The sequence below is a fragment of the Oryctolagus cuniculus genome, chromosome 16 (genome assembly GCF_964237555.1).
Source record: "Oryctolagus cuniculus chromosome 16, mOryCun1.1, whole genome shotgun sequence".
Lineage (NCBI taxonomy): Eukaryota > Metazoa > Chordata > Mammalia > Lagomorpha > Leporidae > Oryctolagus > Oryctolagus cuniculus.
In genome coordinates this window covers 4,564,998-4,582,402 of record NC_091447.1, presented here as the reverse complement: position 1 = coordinate 4,582,402, position 17,405 = coordinate 4,564,998, and the positions used below count along the sequence as shown (strand labels likewise).

Genomic DNA, 17,405 nt, shown 5'->3' with positions numbered 1-17,405 from the left:
CTCCCCTTTCCCACTCCCTCTCCCCTTCCATTCACATCAAGATTCATTTTCGATTATCTTAATATACAGAAGATGTAAGATTGAATTCTAAGAGCCTCACTTTCCTCGGTTATGAAATGAAAGATACATTCGCCATCCATAGTTCTACCAGGATTAAACCTGGTTATGATTATAAACAGTAAAGCACAGAGGATGACATATGGTAGAAATTCCACAAGTGCCAATTTCACTCCCTCCTCTCTCCTGATTCCCCAATAAGCTTTTTTTTTTTTTTTTTTTTTTTACTGACGGAGTTACACAGTGAGAGAGAGAGAGAGAGAGAGAGAGAGAGAGAGAGAGAGAGAAAGGTCTTCCTTCTGCTTGTTCACTCCCCAAATGGTCACCATGGCTGGCACTGCGCCGATCCGAAGCCAGGAGCCAGGTGCTTCCTCCTGGTCTCCCATGCAGGTGCAGGGCCCAAGCACTTGGGCCATCCTCCACTGCACTCCCTGGCCACAGCAGAGAGCTGGACAGGAAGAGGGGCAACCGGGACAGAATCTGGCGCCCTGACCGGGACTAGAACCCTGAGTGCTGGCGCCACAGGCAGAGGATTAGCCTAGTGAGCCGCGGCACCGGCCCCCAATAAGCTTTTAATGTCTTCAAGGGGGTCCAAGTCCTAAACTAGAATTGCAAAAAACAATCAGAGGCAGAATGTAGGCTTTTCTGTCCATTGCCATTTTAAAGGACTGTGTGGCCTGTTTAATGGAAAACAAAGATCTAATAGGTGAAGTTACTAATAGATGAGCAGTATTTCAAGTAAGCAATTCAAGTTTGTTCAAACGAATGAGTGCCTCTTTCCTTCCAGCCCTGTCCACTGCCCCAAACTCCATCACAGCCTCTATTTTTTTAGAACCCTACTTTCTTCTCTAGTCCATTCGTTCTCTGGAAGCCCAGGAGGATTTGATGTTTTCCCAGACACTCCTGCAGTCCAGTATACTGATGACTTGGGGATACTGGGTGAATGGTAATCCCAATAAAAAATTTTAAATTCCACATGAGGAAACTGTGGTCACAAGAATATAGCCATGGCTATAAATTTTTTTTTAATTCCTAAGCTATAGGATTTATGGCTCTGAATATTCAGAGGAGATAACTTTTAATATCCACAAAAGAATTATTGGCAATTAGGGAGTAAAGTAAAAATGCAGACCCCCATTTCTTCATTTGTCTTCTACTAGTTGGGCATTTTCACAGCTGCTGCAAACATCTTTAATATTACATCTTCTGTGCTTTTCCAGGGGGTGTTTAATGCCCATAATCCCTGGCAGCTGAATTCTCCAAATGCTTCAGCTGCCTGGATTCTTCTCTTCCTTGCAGGTAAGTGGCAGAGCCGAGGATCTCCTCCACTCCTCCTGTAGTCCCTGTTTTCCTCCCCAAAAGAGTTTGCTGCAAATAGATTCTAGGGAACACGATGTTCCCAGTAGCCCTAAGATCGGATTTCTGACACTGTGTACAGCACAAGGGGATTAAAGACACTGATCTTCTTTCTCTGGGGGAAAAAAAAAAGCAGTTTATGTGCCTTATCATGTTGTGTTGCAACTGCTTCTGAAGCTGTTAGAAGGCTTTGCTGAAAGATAGGGTATGTATTGCGTGTTCAGAGTGTTTTAGGCTCCCTCTGCATCCTAACCACTCCCAGAGGAGCTCCCGGCAGGGCAGCCTTATTATGTAAGGTAATCTCATTTTTTTTTTTAACTTCTTAGAATGAGCTCTGGGTTAGAAGTCAGAAGATCAGGATTAAGGAACAAGCCCAGCCTTATTGCAGTAATCCCCTGGGGGAGGTGAGGCTGGCTGCTGATAGAAGTCAAGAGAAGCCCAAGGGGTATCTGGGCATAACCTGACTTCTGAGCTGCTGGGAACCGCTGACAGCCTAAAGCCGGTTGCAGGTTGCACAGGTAAGAAATGGAGTCAGGCGTGATTCCAGTTTCTTCCCTGCCTGAGCACCTGGAAGAATGGAGTTTTCATTTCAAATGGAGGGTGGGAAGACAGTGGCAGGAGCAAGTCCTGGAGGTGCAGCAAGAATTCAGTGTTGAATCTGAGCTGGGGATGCATGTTAGATAGTCACAGAGAAGCGTTGACTGGGTCTGTGAGTCTAGGGTTCACAGGAGGGACCATGACTCAGCATTCTCAATGTACAGAAGGTATTTAAACGTGTTGGAAAATAATGGGTGCTCAGGGAATCTGAGAAAGAACAAAAGAGAAAATATGTGAGCAATGAGGATTCTCCAGTATTTAAAGATCAAGGAGATTCAGCAGGACTGGTCTAGGGTAAGCGTGACCTCAGAGATCAAACAGAATAGAGCAGTAAAGAAGGATTATTTTTTTGAGATTTATTAATTTATTTGAGAGGAAGAGTTAGAAAGAGAGAGGGAGAGACAGGCAGCGAGGTCTTCCATCCACTGGTTCACTTCCCAAATGGCTGGGCCGATCTGAAGCTAGGGGCCAGGAGCTTTAGGTCTCTCATGCAGGTGCAGGGGTGGAAGGACTTGGGCCATCCTCCGCTGCTTTCCCAGGCCATTAGCAAGAAGTTGGATCAGAAGTGGAGCAGCCAGGACTCAAATGGCCGCACATATGGGATGCTGGCACTGCAAGCTTCACCTTCTACACCACAGCGCCGGCCCCAGTAAAGAAGGGTTTAATATCAGTAAAGTGGTCGCACTGTATGAATCACTTCTGATAATTGGAGCAGTGTCTTTTTTGTTGACTCTGTATTCCCTACCTGGAGTAAACTTTTTCCCAAACAACTACACAAAATTAGAAGCTTGGTCTTTAGGGAAAATAATAAGTGTTTTCCTCTTAGTAAATAGAAATAATGAGAGTATGTTTTATTTGCCATCCACTAAGTACTCAGAAAATAGCTTTGCAAAAGAAAAGATGGTTATTTCATAAAATCAAAAGTAAAAGAACAAACTTTTAAACGCTTCTTGAAAATGGGAAAAGAGTTAAAAAGACTTAGTTTAGGCATCCTGATTTCCAACTTTCACTGCACTACACGGGAACCGAGGGCTTCCTGCCCTGTCCTCAGTCATTGCCAGCTCAGCTCTTCCCCATCACAGGGAGCATGAACCCCAAAGTCAGGACATGGAAGGGGCCAAGTCTCTTCCAAAGGTCTTGCGAGCACCCACACTGACTTTGAAGGCAACAAGAAAAGTGTGATCATAGTGCTGGGGGATGGAACATGCGGTTTGGTTGTCCATGATTGAATTCGTAATACGGCACCAACAAGAGTAGATTTTCCTAATAAGGATGCAGGATTAAAGGATTTGTATTTATTTGTTTATCTGGGGACAGACAAGAGAGAGAGAGAGAAAGAGAGAGAGAGAGAAAAAACCTCATTTGCTGTTTTCTCACTCTTTAAATGCCACAGTGTCCCAACTCTGGGAGCTAGAGCTAGGAGCTTGGAACACCAACCATCTGGTCTCCCATGTGGGTGGCATCGCTGCTGCCTCCCAGGGTCTGCATAAGCAGGAAGCTGGAGTCAAGAGCTGGAGCCAGGAACCAAACCCATATACTCTGATGTGGGAAGCTGGTTAGAAGAGAGGGCGGTGTGTAACTAAGGCCACTGGCTCCAAGCTCAGTATCTGTTCCTGCTGCCTCTCCTCTACCTCTCCAAAGACATTTGTGTTTTGATTGTACAGCATATTCTCTAGTTAAACCAGTTAAAACCTTATTCATTTAATCCTAATTTTTGGTTTCTCTTTAAAAACACTTCTTAGGTAACTCTAGAGCTAAGCAGGATGATTAATTCCACGTTTTCCAAATCAACCCCAGAATCTGAGAGAACAGACTTATTTTGTAAGGTGTTAAAAATCTAATTTTGGGGGCTGCCACTGTGGCATAGCAGGTAAAGCTGCTGCCTGCAGTGCTGGCATCTCATATGGGTGTTGGTTGTAGTCCTAGCTGTTCTACTTCTGATCCAGCTCCCTGCTAACGTCCCTGGAAAAGCAGCGGAAGATGGCCCAAGTTCTTGGGCCTCTGCTCCCGCTTGGGAGACCTGGATGAAGTTCCTGGCTCTTGGACTCAGATCAGCCCAACTCCAACTGTTGAGGCCATTTGAAGAGTAAACCAATGGATGGCAAATTCTCTCTCTCTCTCTCTCTCTCTCTCTCTCTCTCTCTCTCTTTCTCTCTCTCTCTCTCTGCCTCTCTCTAACTCTACCTTTCAAATAAATAAATAATCTTTTTTTTTTAAATCCAACTTTCAAGCTCAAAGGAGAACAGCATCTATCTGAGTAGCTGACCATGGCATTTCTCAGTATAGTAGGCATTCATTAAACATGTACAGAACAAATACATCTTTTAAAATACTTTTCTCCAGTTATGCCGTGGCTTATCTACATCCCCCTTGACATTTAATTTAAATCTTAGATTTCCAGTGAGGCCTTCTCAGGCTGTCCTGTGTAAAATATAAATCCTCACTATTTACCACTCCCTCCCCGGTTTATCTTCCTCCGTATTACTCATCTGTTTTCTTGTGTATTTCCGTAGATTTTCTTGTTTGCTGTCTATCTCCCCCATTAGAATCAAGGTCCACAGTGCAGACACTGAAGACTTTGTTTACAGATCGCTCCTCAGTGTGCGGAACAGAGCTTCCCCTGCTGTTGCTCAGTAAATATTTGTCACAGTGAGTGAGTGGCGTGGCAGACACTTCCCTCCTGGAACAGAAGATGTTTTATGTCATCCTTATTCCTAGAAGATAAAGAAAGGTTATAATCGAATGTCAAAGAGAAAAACACAGACATTTCTGAGCATGGAGAGCAGACCACAGTGCAGTTCAGCCCTTTTCCATCTTCTAGCATCAGAAACCTATCTGTGAACCAGCTCCACAAAGGAGACATGAATTAGGTATGGTTTCACATATTGGAAATAATTATGGAGTTAAAGTGGGAGAGCATTTACTCTTTTAGAATTCTAAACTCAGAAAATATCTCAAGAAACAAAACATATGGAAGCTTCTGGGAGAGAGGAAAAGCAGTAGTGAGAAGGACATTTATAGAAATAATGCCACATTTAGAAAGATCTCAAGTAAACAACCTAACTTTACACCCAAAAATGTCAGAAAAAGAAGAATGAACTGAGCCCAAAATTAGTAGAACAGAGATAAGAAAGAGAGCAGCAATAAAACAGAAAAGATCAACATGATTTTAAATTTTAAAAAAACTGTAAAGGCTTGGGGTTTTTTAAAAATATAATTATTATAAGAGTCGAGTGACAGAGAGAGAGAGAGGGAGGGACAGAGAGGAAGAGAGAGATCTTCTATCAGTTGGTTCGTGAACCAAATGGCTACAACATCCGGGGCTGGGCCAGGCTAAAGCCAGAAGCCAGGAGCTTTATCTGGGTCTCCCATGTGGGTGCAGGGGCCCAAGCACTTCAGCCATCTCCTGCTGCTTTCCCAGGTGCACTAGCAGGGAGCTGGATTGGAAGTGGAGCAGCTGGGACTCGAACTGGTGCTCATATGGGATGCTGGTGGCATTGCAGGCAACAATTAAGCTTTCTGGCTACAATGCTGGCCCCAAGACTTCACTTAAACAACAACAACAAAAACTTTTAGAACTGATAAATAAATTATGTGAACTTACAAGATACAAAATTGACTTAGAAAAATTATTTGCATCTCTACATATGAACAACATATTAACTTAAAAGGAAATTGGAAATGTATGGAAAATTATTAAAAGCAAAATTTAGATAAAGCTGTTTTAGAAGAGTTTATTTGAATACAAAATGAAAAAGTAGGGGCCGGTGCTGTGGCCTACTAGATAAAGCCAGTAGATATGACAGCTGCATTCCATATGGGATGGGTTCCAATCCCAGATACTCCACTTCTGTCCAGATCCCTGCTAATGGCCTGGAAAGAGTAGCTGAAAATGGCCCCCGAGTGCTTGAGCTCCTGCATCCACATGGGAGACCCGGAGGAAGCTCCTGGCTCCTGGCCTCAGCCTGTCAGCCCTGGCCATCACAGCCACTTGGAGAACGGATGGACAATCTTTCCCTCTTTGTCTCTCCCTCTGTCTCTGTGTAACTCTTTCAAATAAATAAATATAGACTTTAAATAATAAAATGTAAAATGAATGGGTCAAAGCTCAGAAGAACAAGAAACCACCTGTAGCTCTCAACAAGGTGACCCAAGATGACCTTTACAGCCCAAACACAGAAGCCAAGTAGAGAAGCCACTGGGTCAGCTGTGGCCGGGCAGCTGCCTTATTAGGTGTGGTGCTATGAGTTGACTGCTGTGATGGACTGAAACCTAGAAGCTCCTGATTTGTTAACATTTGACTGTGGGTTATATTCCTAAGTTAGGTTTTCGTGGGTTTATATAACAAGTTAGGTTTCCATTCACTTTGTGGGACCTCAAAGCATAGAGAGAGCCTCAGGCTGATGGCCTCTTGCTTATTTAATTCAGCACAGCAGCCCTGAGAAGAATAAATATTTAGGAATAAACTCAACTAAGGAGATTAAAAAAAACTTGTATAGTGAAAACTACCAAAGAGATTAAAGGAGACACAAACAGATGGAAAAATCTCCACATTACTGGATTAGTGTTAAAACGTCCATAGGACTCAAAGTAATGCACAGATCCAGTGCAATCCCTTTGAAAGTCTCAATGGCATTTTTAATAGAAGTGGATAACAAAATTCTATAATCCACATCAAACACAAAAGAGCATGATTTGTCAAATCAATCTTCAGGAAGAAGAATAAAGGCAGTTGCACGCCACTTCTGAATTCAAAATGTATTTAAAATCTCATACAATCCAAACAATATGGTTCTGGCATGAGAACAAACACATAGAACAATTAAATTGATGAGAGATCAGAAATTTACTCATGTACAACTGTACTGATCTTTGATAAGAGTGCCAAGAATACACAATAGCTGGTGCTGGAAAAACTGGACATCCTCAAGAAAACAATGAAATTTGCTTGTTATACCATACACAAAAGACAACTCAAAACGGATTGAAGAGTTATATACAAAACATGAAACTGTAAAATTCCAAGTAAAACATGTGGGAAAGACTTCACAATGTTAGTTTTGGCAATGATTTTATGGATGTAACACCAAAAGCACAGGCAATGAAACCAAAAATAGGCAAATGTGCTGCATCCAATTTACAAACTCCAGCTTAGCAAAGGAAATAAGCAAACTAAAAAGGCAACCTAAGAATGAACAAGAATTGAGATGGGATGGGGGAGGGAACAACATCGCGCACCGGAGTTAAGCCACTGCTTGCGACAACTGCACCCCATATTGGATCTTCAGTTCGAGTTCTGGCTGCTCTGCTTCCAATCCAGCTTCCTTTTTAGGTGCCTGAGAAGGCAATAGATGATGGTCCAAGTACCCTGCCATTTGTGTCAGTGACCAAGATGGAGTTCCTGGCCCTGAATCAGAAATCTTAGGATTTCTCCTTCTCTCTCTCTCACTCTCTCACTCTTTTGCTCTCTCACTCTCCCTCTCGCTTTCCCTCTCTCTCCTCCCCCTCCCATCTCTCCTTATCTATTTCTGTCACTCTTCTGTTTAAATAAGTAACAAATAAGTTAAGGTCTGGTTCCCAAAGTGTTATTCACATTCATGTTCATTACAGCGCTATTCATGAGAGGCACAGTATGAAAACAGCCTACATATCTACCAAGAGATGAATGGACAAAGGAAACACAGGCCATGGAATACTCTTCAACCTTAGAAAAAAGAAGCAAATTCTGTTATATGCTGAATAATATGACTGAACCATGAGGATATTAGTCTAAGTAAGCCAATCACAGAAAGACAAATACTAGATGAATTCACTTAAATGAGGTATTTAAAATAAGAAAATTCATAGGATCAGAGTTGGATGGTTTTTAACAGGGACTGGGTGGATGAGAGAATGGGAGCTCCTAATCAATAAGCATTAAGGTTTCAGTTCAGCAGGATGAATAAGGTCTAGAGCTCTTTTGCAAAACATTATACATATGGCCAAAAATAAGGGCTATACAGTGAAACATTTGTTTAAGCAGACAAACTCAAGTTAGCTGATTTTTAAAAAGATATACTCCTGGAGCTTGCAGAGCCGGCATCCCATATCGGCACTAGTTTATGTCCCCATTGCTCCACATCCAATCTAGCTTTCTGCTTATGGCCTAGGAAAGCAGTGGAAGATGGCCCAAGTGCCTGAGCCTCTGCACCCACGTTGGGGACCTGGATGAAGCTCATGGCTCCTGCCTTCGGATGGGCCCAGGTCCAGCCATGTGGCCATTTGGGGAGTGAACCAGTGGACGGAAGATCTCTCTCTATCTCTGTCTCCCTCTCTTTCTCTGTAACTCTGCCTTTCAAATAAATAAATAAATCTTTGAAAAAAGTATTCATTTATGTGAAAGGCAGAGTGAGACACACACACACACACACACACAGACAGAGACAGAGACAGAGAGAAAGAGAGATCCTCCATTCTTTGGTTCACTCCTCAAATGGTCACAATGGCCAGAGTTGGACCAGGCCAAAGTCAGGAGCAAGGAACTCCAGCCAGATCTCCCACATGGGTGGCAGGAGTCCTGGTACTTGGGCCACCATCTGTGGCTTTCCTAAGTATGTTAACAAGAACCTTGATGGGAAGCAGAGTAGCCAGTGCTGCAACCAACACTCTGACTTGGGATGCACATATCCCAAATGGTGCCTTAACCCTCTGTACCACAACTGCCCCATGCTATTTGTTTTTATCACAATGAAATAAAATAACATAGTTTCTGCTTGTCATTAAAAATTTTCCATGACATTGGATAAAAAGTGTATTTTCTGCTTATGTAACAGAAATATTACAAAGCAATTGATAATTAGGTTCAATAGACAGACAATGCACATATATGAATTTACATAACATTTATTTATAGTTTCCTTTTAGTACTGCTTAAATCATTTTTTCATTTATATCTGGAGAGGAAATTTTAATAATTCCAGAGATAATGGATAATAACAAAATATTTTCCCCACTGTTATGAGCATGTTTTATTGCAAAAGAAATTAAATATCTTACTTGTGGAAATTAACACTCAGAGAAAAGTTTCCCATTTCTGGAAAGTCCTGCACTCTTGATCTCAAAATAAGTCTCAGATTGCCATTGCTGTTGATGAGGTCATCACAGTGTGGGCTGGCTCTCCAATCTGCCAACTATGAAACCTGACTGGATTCACTTGATCCATTTCACAGTGGTCTTTGTATTGTGGATGACATCAGAATGTCTCTGTGTCCATTCTAAAACAGAAGCAATGACCTTGAGGACCAGAATATCTGCAATGCTCTGTTCAGCACCGTAACTCTCCACAAGTGGGCCTACATCAGATGCCAAATTCATAAATAACATTTGGTTTGTGACCCTCCTATTAAGAAATAGGCAATTAGAGGGAGCAAGTGCTTAATGAAATGATGATAAAATGGACACTGCATCTATCTACATCATCACTCAAATGATACCATGAATGTGAATGCAACACTTGAAGTAGAATGGATATAGCCTTCAGTCTCTCGATTAATACCTAAGAGAAAACTGGTCACTGTAAACATTTGTCCCTGTTCCATGACTGACAAAATCCTGTTTCTTTAGACTTGCAAGCATAATTATATTACAGTCAAGTGCTGCAAACACAATCCATGCCATCTCTTTAAATGATTGTTCCCACCCACACTCTGATGGATCCCCTGTGGGTTTTATTCAGTGGGCAAGCTTTGTTCTTAGTTTCTATGATTTTCTGGGTGTTTCACGACAAGTCTTCCATTAGTTACTGACACACATCGGAATTCAGTTTTTGTATCCAAAGGAATAAGCATGCACTCTTGTTGCTAATTGTGTCAAGGTGATGGTTTTGTGAGAAATATATAATACAGGAAACCAAACCAACTCTACCCCAGAGATAAATTTAGCATAATTATACTGATTTGAGCCAACCATCTGAGCTGTAATGGATTTAGTCCACCTATCTATAATATTTGGTTGCAAATGGCAAATGATCCTATATAAGAATGTCACAAGATAAAGGAAACCCATGATGCTACTGCAAGCGTTTATTTTACAGAATTACTTTGTTTGGTCCACCACTTAAAATTTAGAATGGCTCTTTTCTGAGTACTTTCTGCATGAAAATGTATTTAATAGACCTCTGTATCTATTAAATCTTTCCGTATCTGTCTGTCCCTATTTTGTCTCCAAAAAGGAGAGCACCCTCATTTTTTAAAGATTCATTTATCCATTTGAAAGGCAGACCTACAGATGAAGGGAGAGAGAGAAGGAGGGTGGGGGGGGAGATGTTTCATCAGCTGGTTCGCTCTCCAAATGACTTCAATGGCCAGGGTGGGCCAGGCCAAAGCCAGGAGCCAGGAGCTGCATCTGGGTCTCCCATGTGGATGCAGGAGCTCAAGCACTTGGGCCATTTTCAGCTGTTCTTCCCAGGCCATTAGCAGGAATCTGGAAGAAGTGGAGTATCTGGGATTGGAACCCGTCCCATAGGGAATGCAGCTGTCATAGCTACTGGCTTTATCTGGTAGGCCACTTCTTTACAACTTTCTTTCAATCACTACATGTAACTCATGTAAGTAAATATCCTGCACATTAGAATGGTTGCATTATACAACTACATCAACATACTTAGATAACTTCTATTTTTTTCCAATTTTTCATGATCCAATAATGCTGCAGTAAACAGCCTTGAGAATGAATATTATTCCATCGTGTAAAGTGTTGTCATAGGATGCTTTAGAGGACAGACTTGTGCAAACTAGAAAGATGCATTTGAGGGGCTGGAACTATGGCTCAGCAAGTTAAAGCTACTGCCTGCAGCAGGGCATCCCTATGGGTTCTCTTTGAGTCATGACTGCTCCACTTCCTTTCCAGCTCCCTGCTGATGGCCTGGGAAAGCAGTGCAAGAGAGCCCAGGTCCTGGGACCTCTGCACCCATGTGGGAGACCCGTATGAAGCCTGTGGTTTCTGGCTTCAGCCTGACTCAACCCTGGCTGATGAGGCTATTTGAGTAGCAAACTAGTGGATGGAAGATCTCTCTCTTTCTCTCTCTTCCTGTCTCTCCTTCTTGCTCTCTCTGTGACTCTGTAACTGTGAGCTCAGGAGGATGCAATGACCACTCCCTTGCTGTTCTCATGGTAAATCAGAAGCTACCAAGGAGTGGGCAAATAACTTTTGGAGGGGACATTTTTCCACCCTCAATTTCCAGACAGCCTGTTAAACCATTTGACTCCTCACAACACAAGCCCAGTGGCAGCGTAAAGTACAGCACAGATGATGCTTCTTCCCTGCCCAAAGGCAAATCCAGCGTGATCTTTGAACAGAACAGAGAGACCGCAAAACAAAGACCCCTGCTGATGGCTGCATGAGCAGCAGACTATGTGTTCATCATACTCTGTCATTGAGGACGAAGCAAAGAGCAGTGGGGAGTGGCTGGGGTCTTCATCCTGTGCCCTACTTCAGCTCTGAGTTGTCTGTGAACAGAGGTCTCTACCAGAGCCATTCCTGCAAATTCCTGGAGACAGAAGGCCCATTGAGTAGTCAATGCCAGCTGTCAGAGATGAAACTGATATAGGCAGATAGGATCAAATTGATTAGATTTGTAAGCTGGAGACCAGGCCTTCATCCCGCCCCCTTTTGTGATCTCACAGCCTACCTGCCAATCAGACTATGTAACCACTCCCCTTTGGAAGTGAATAAAAGACCTGGAGCATGGTGGGCCTGCCCTTGTTGTACTGCATACCGCTCTGCCTCTGCTTTCCTGCTCACATGCTTGCTCCACGTGGCTCCTGGCCTGCTCTCTACCTGGTATGGACCCAACTTAGTTTCTGGACTTCTTTGTCCCCTTAATAAAGCCCACACTTTCCTGCATATTTCTCTCACTGAAAAAATGCTAAAACTGTACCACATTGCCTGTTTCATTTATAAGCAGCCTATATTTAGAATTCTTACCTAAATATACAAGAAGAACCCTTGAAATTTTGAGTAAAAGTCCCAGACTTCAAAATCATGGAGAAGTAAAGCTGGCACTAAGCAATGGGCAATCCACGACTTGTGTATGAGAAGCCACATAAAGAGAGGCTTTGTGTTAGCATGGCTCCATGTTAAGATCGTGAAAGTTAGAGAAGGGGAGGAAGTTGAATTTTTCTCAGGAAGCACTAGACCAAGTAAGATAATTCCATCCAGAGACTGGGGGAGATTACGGAAGTCATAGAGGAGGCTAAGATAAAACTAAACATGACTGCAAGAGGGCCTAGCTCCTCTCATAGCACCACAGAGGAGGCTAAGATAAAACTAAACATAACTACAGGAGGGCCTAGCTCCTCTCATTAGTGCCACAGTGGCAGAGTCTAAGAGAAGCAGATGGAGAGATGAAAAATCAGAGCCAGCCCAATGGCACCCTGAGATCAGGAACAAGAACGTCAGGGGTGGGTGTTTGACACGTCAGTCAAGATGCTACTAAGGATACTGCCATCCCATATTGGAGTGCCTGGGCTGGAGACCAGCCTCTGCTTCTGATTCCAGCTTCCCGCTAAAGCTCACCCTTGGAGCTAGTGGCAATGATTAGAGTAGGTGGGTCCTTGCCACTGATGTGGGAGACCAGATAGAGTTCCTGATTCCTGGATTTGGCCTGCACCAGCCCTGGCTGTTGTGTGCATCTGCAGAGTGAACCAAAGGATGGGAGTTCTCTTCCTATTTCTCTGTCTCTCTTTCAAAAAATAAAAATAAAAAAATAAGAACAGAAAACCAATTGTGTGGGATAAACCCTGATTCCTCTCCTTTCTATAACAAACACCAAGAAGCAGGATCCACTTCCCAGTTCCTTAAAAATGTGAATTCAGCCAGTAATGGGGCTATTGAAACTTCTGAGAATAATTAGATTGAACTTTTCATAAAGATAATCAGAAAGTGGAGGGAGAAGGGAGCAACATAATTGAAAGTAGTGACTAAAAACACACAAGTGTCTTATAAAACAATAAAATGTTTATGTTTTATTTTTATACCATCTTTCCAGCAGTTGGTAGGCAGTCTCTATCTCATAAAAATATGTTGGGTTAACTGAATGTTTAATTAGTTTAAAAAAGAGCAGTTACGGGGCCAGCGCCGTGGCTCACTAGGTTAATCCTCCGCCTGCAGCACTGGCATCCCATATGAGCGCTGGGTTCTAGTCCCAGTTGCTCTTCTTCCAGTCCAGCTCTCTGCTGTGGCCCAGGAGGGCAGTGGAGGATGGCCCAAGTGCTTGGGCCCTGCACCTGCATGGGAGACCAGGAGAAGCACCTGGCTCCTGGCTTTGGATCAGCACAGTGCCAGCCGTGGTGACCATTTGGGGAGTGAACAAGTGGAAGGAAGACCTTTCTCTCTCTCTCTCACTGTCTATAACTCTGCCTGTCAAATAAATTTTTAAAATTTTTTAAAAAAAGAGCACTTTGATGAAATTATTTGAGTTCTTTCAACAATATAAAAAAGAGAATTATATAAAAATCAAGGGGTCGGCGCTGTGGTACAGTGGGTTAACGCCCTGACCTGAAGTATCCCATGTGTGCACACCGGTTTGAGACCCGGCTGCTCTACTTCTGATCCACCTCTCTACTATGGCCTGGGAAAGCAGTATAAGATGGCCCAAGTCCTTGGGCCCCTGCCCCCACCTGGGAGACCCAGAAGAAGCTCCTGGCTCTTGGCTTGGATCGGCGCAGCTCCTGCTGTTGTGGCCAATTAGGGAGTGAACCAGAAGATGAAAGACCTCTCGACCTCTCTCTCTCTCTGCCTCTCCTTCTCTCTCTGTGTATCTCTTTCAAATAAATAAATAAATCTTTAAAAAATATCAATAGATTCTTGAGGAAAAAATGATAGAGTAGATATAATTTGTAGGTAAAATAGTGCATATGTAAAATTAACAAGGCTGGCAAAGAATCTTGACATATAGTCACCTGTAAATGATAGTTCTAGTTCAAGACTTTTCCTTGCTTTCAGTTTTAAATATTCATGGAAATTCAATTATGATTCCCTCTTGTTGGCTTGCGAAAGGTACAGAAATGGCTATGTTCTCCTGTGTGTGTCCTAAGAAACGGTGTGCAGGTCAATACTCATCACTATATCTTCTCTCCACTCTCTCCCACCCTCATCTCCACCCCTTTCACACAGGCCCCGGCTCAGGGAAGTGCAGCCCCATGTATCCTATTGCACAGCTCAGGAACCTGAGTTCTTCCTTTTTCTTCTGTCTCTCACCTCCACGCTCCAGCCAACCACCAAGTCCTGCTCACTTTGCCTCCTACACATTTTCACACCCATCCTTCCTTTCTGTCTCTGCTGTGTCTGCCTCATTGCAAATGGTGATTTCCACTTTCTGTCTCTGTCTCTTGGTTGATCCATGGAGCAACACTGCTGAAATAATTCCCTTGGTCTCTACTACAAAAAAAATGAAGGTCAAATTCTTCAGGCTCTTTAAAGGACTCTCAGTCATTTTCCATTCTTCCCACTTGTATCTTACTCTCTGGAATTTGCCTAATTTTGGTTACTTGCACATAGCAAGATACTATGTGACTCTTTGCTGTCATTATACTGTCCCTTCCAACACTTTCACTACACTGTCTCAGCTTTCATTACTGGCCAAGAAACCTTCCTGAGCCTCTGCACTGGAGTGAATTCCCTCTGTGGGCTGACAATGGACACACTGCAACACAGCACCAGCTCCCTACGCTTTTTCCCCATGACAACATTGACAGCCTCCATGGATAAGCCAGTATCTGACAGATTTCTAAGACAAGCACCTCATACAAAAAGAAAAAGGAAATGTTAAACCTAGCTGAATACTAGAGAGTAAAAATTGACAACTAGCAAAGGCAATGCTTCTCAAAAACACAGGTATTGTGCTGAGAATATTCCATGTCACCTTATTTAACCTTTATAATATCCCTTTAAAGTGGCTGCTCCAGGGGCCCATGCAGTGGTGTAGTTGGTTAAGCTGTTGCCTGTAGCACCTACATCACATATGGGCACTGGTTTGAGTCTTGGCTGCTCCATTTCCCATCCAGCCCCTGCTAATGGCTTGGGAAAGCAATGGATGGTGGCTCAAGTGTTTGGGCATCTGCAGCCATGTGGGAGACCAAGAAGAAGCTCCTGGCTCCTGGCTTCAGATCGGCGCTGATCTGGCTGTTGTGGCCAATTGTGGAGTGAACCAGTAGATGGAAAATCTCTTTCTTTCTCTCCCTCTCTCTGTCTGTAACTCTGCCTCTCAAATAAATAAATAAATATTAAAATAAATAGGCAAAGCTGCAAAATCCATTTTTAAAAAATAAATAAAAATAAAGTGGCTACTCCAGTCACCCTCATGTTACTGATGGGGAGCTGAGGCCTCTGGTTTCTGTAACTCAGCCCAGGGCATGTGGTGCTATAGGCAGAAACACCAAGTCTGATTCCCAGGCTCAAGGACTGAACCAACCTGCTACTGGTGTTTTGTAAAATTGCTCCTTGGAAAAGACTAGACGGCAGATCTTGGCCAAAGCCAAGATTGCTCGGGTAAATGGGTGAGTCAGCTGATGTCTATTTTTGAATGCAACGCTTTTTCACCACTAGAGAAGGGAAGATTTAGCCCCATACTGTTTAATCATACTCGGCCATATCAGCAATCAGCCCGGTTACTCCCATTATCCCTTACTGAAATAGCATGCTTGAACGCTAAATTCCTACATGTAGAAAGAAATAAACAATGGAAAAGTTAAATTGCTAGGATCACAACCCATGATTTAATTTGACCCCTGCCCCAGGAGAATCCCAATTCTGAGTAGTAAGCAAACCTCTAAATGCTACCCATCTCGATTCATGTGGGCAGTTAAATATAAAAGATCAGAAGCAAACGTCGGCCTGAAAACCCCTACAGGGCATTTACAAGCATGATTAACAGGGAGCCAGCAAGTGGAAGAATTCAGCGGCATCAGACAAGCCTGGATAATCAAGTCCATCCGGAGCTTACTTAATATAAACAAATAGAGAACTTTTAAAAAGATCTTATTTATTGTTTTTGAGAGGCAGAGTTACAGCGGGAGACAGGGAGAGACAGAGAGAAAGGTCTCCACTCTCCAAATGGCCGCAATAGCCCAAGCTGGAATGATGCAAAGCCAGGAGCCAGGAGCATTTTCTGGGTCTCCCACATGGGTTCAGGGGCCCAAGCACTTGGGCCACCTTCTACTGCGTTCCAAGCCATAAAAAGAGAGCCGAATGGGAAGTGGAGCAGCCAGAAAACAAACGGGTGCCCATATGGGATTCCAGTGCAGCAGGCAGAAGTGTAGCCTACTAGGCCACGGCTCTGGCCCTAGAACATTTTTTAGAAACCCTGGGGCCAGCGCTGTGGCTCACTTGGTTGATCCTCCACCTGAGGCGCCGGCATCCCATGTGGGCTCCGGGTTCTGGTCCCGGTTGCTCCTCTTCCAGTCCAGCTCTCTGCTATGGCCCAGGAGGGCAGTGGAGGATGGCCCAAGTGCTTGGGCCCCTGCACCCACATGGGGAGACCAGGAAGAGGCACCTGGCCCTTGGTTTTGGATCGGCGCAGCGCCAGCCCATGGAGGCCATTTGGGGAGTGAACCAATGGAGGGAAGACCTTTCTCTCTTTCCCTCACTGTCTGTGACTCTACCTGTCAAATTAAAAAAAAAAAAAAAAAGAAAATGAAAAAGAAAGAGAAACCCTATTTCTGGGGGCCAGTACTGTGGCATAGTGAGTAAAGCTGCAGTCTGTGCTGCCAGCATCCCATATGGGTGCCTGTTCAAGTCCTGGCTGCTCCACTTCCAATCCAACTCTCTGCTATGGCCTGGAAAAGCAATGGAAGATGACTGAAATCCTTGGTCCCCTGCAACCGTGTGGGAGACACAGAAGAAGCTCCTGGCTCCTGCCTTCAGATGGGCATGGCTCTGGCTGTTACTGCCATTTGGAGGCTGAACCAGTGAATGGAAGACCTCTCCCTCTCTCTCTCTCTCTCTGCTTCTGCCTCTCTGTAATTCTGCCTTTCAAATAATGTAAATAAATCTTTTTAAAAAATCTATTTCTGAAGACTTTTAGATTTTTTGTGACTGTATTACAATATTATTCAAATGTTTTAGTAAAGACAAAAATAGAGTTAAACTTTGAACAGGTTTCTATGATCACATTAGATAATACTTGGATTAAAACGGTAGGGATTTTTTTTAAAGATTTATTTATTTATTTATTTGAAAGAGTTACACAGAGAGAGAGGAAAGGCAGAGAGAGAGAGAGAAAGAGGTCTTCCATCCGCTGGTTCACTCCCCAATTGGCCGCAATCTTGCCGATCCGAAGCCAAGAGCCAGGAGCTTCTTCCAGGTCTCCCACGTGGGTACAGGAGCCCAAGCACTTAGGCCATCTTCTACTGCTTTCC

At 43.5% G+C, this 17,405-nt stretch overlaps 1 long non-coding RNA gene across 7 annotated transcripts in view; it reads left to right on the top strand.

The window, feature by feature from the left end:
- The window catches only part of LOC127487775 (uncharacterized), a 66,905-nt gene that overhangs the window by 37,858 nt on the left and 11,642 nt on the right, over positions 1 to 17,405 (top strand). For 5 of the 7 annotated variants that reach the window (XR_011383044.1, XR_011383042.1, XR_011383040.1 and 2 more), the window contains exon 6: positions 1,278 to 17,400. This is a non-coding gene — a long non-coding RNA (uncharacterized lncRNA). Of the gene's footprint in view, positions 1 to 1,277; positions 17,401 to 17,405 lie in introns of those variants that run through there. The other 2 variants (XR_011383043.1, XR_011383041.1) reach the window with 2 other exon arrangements.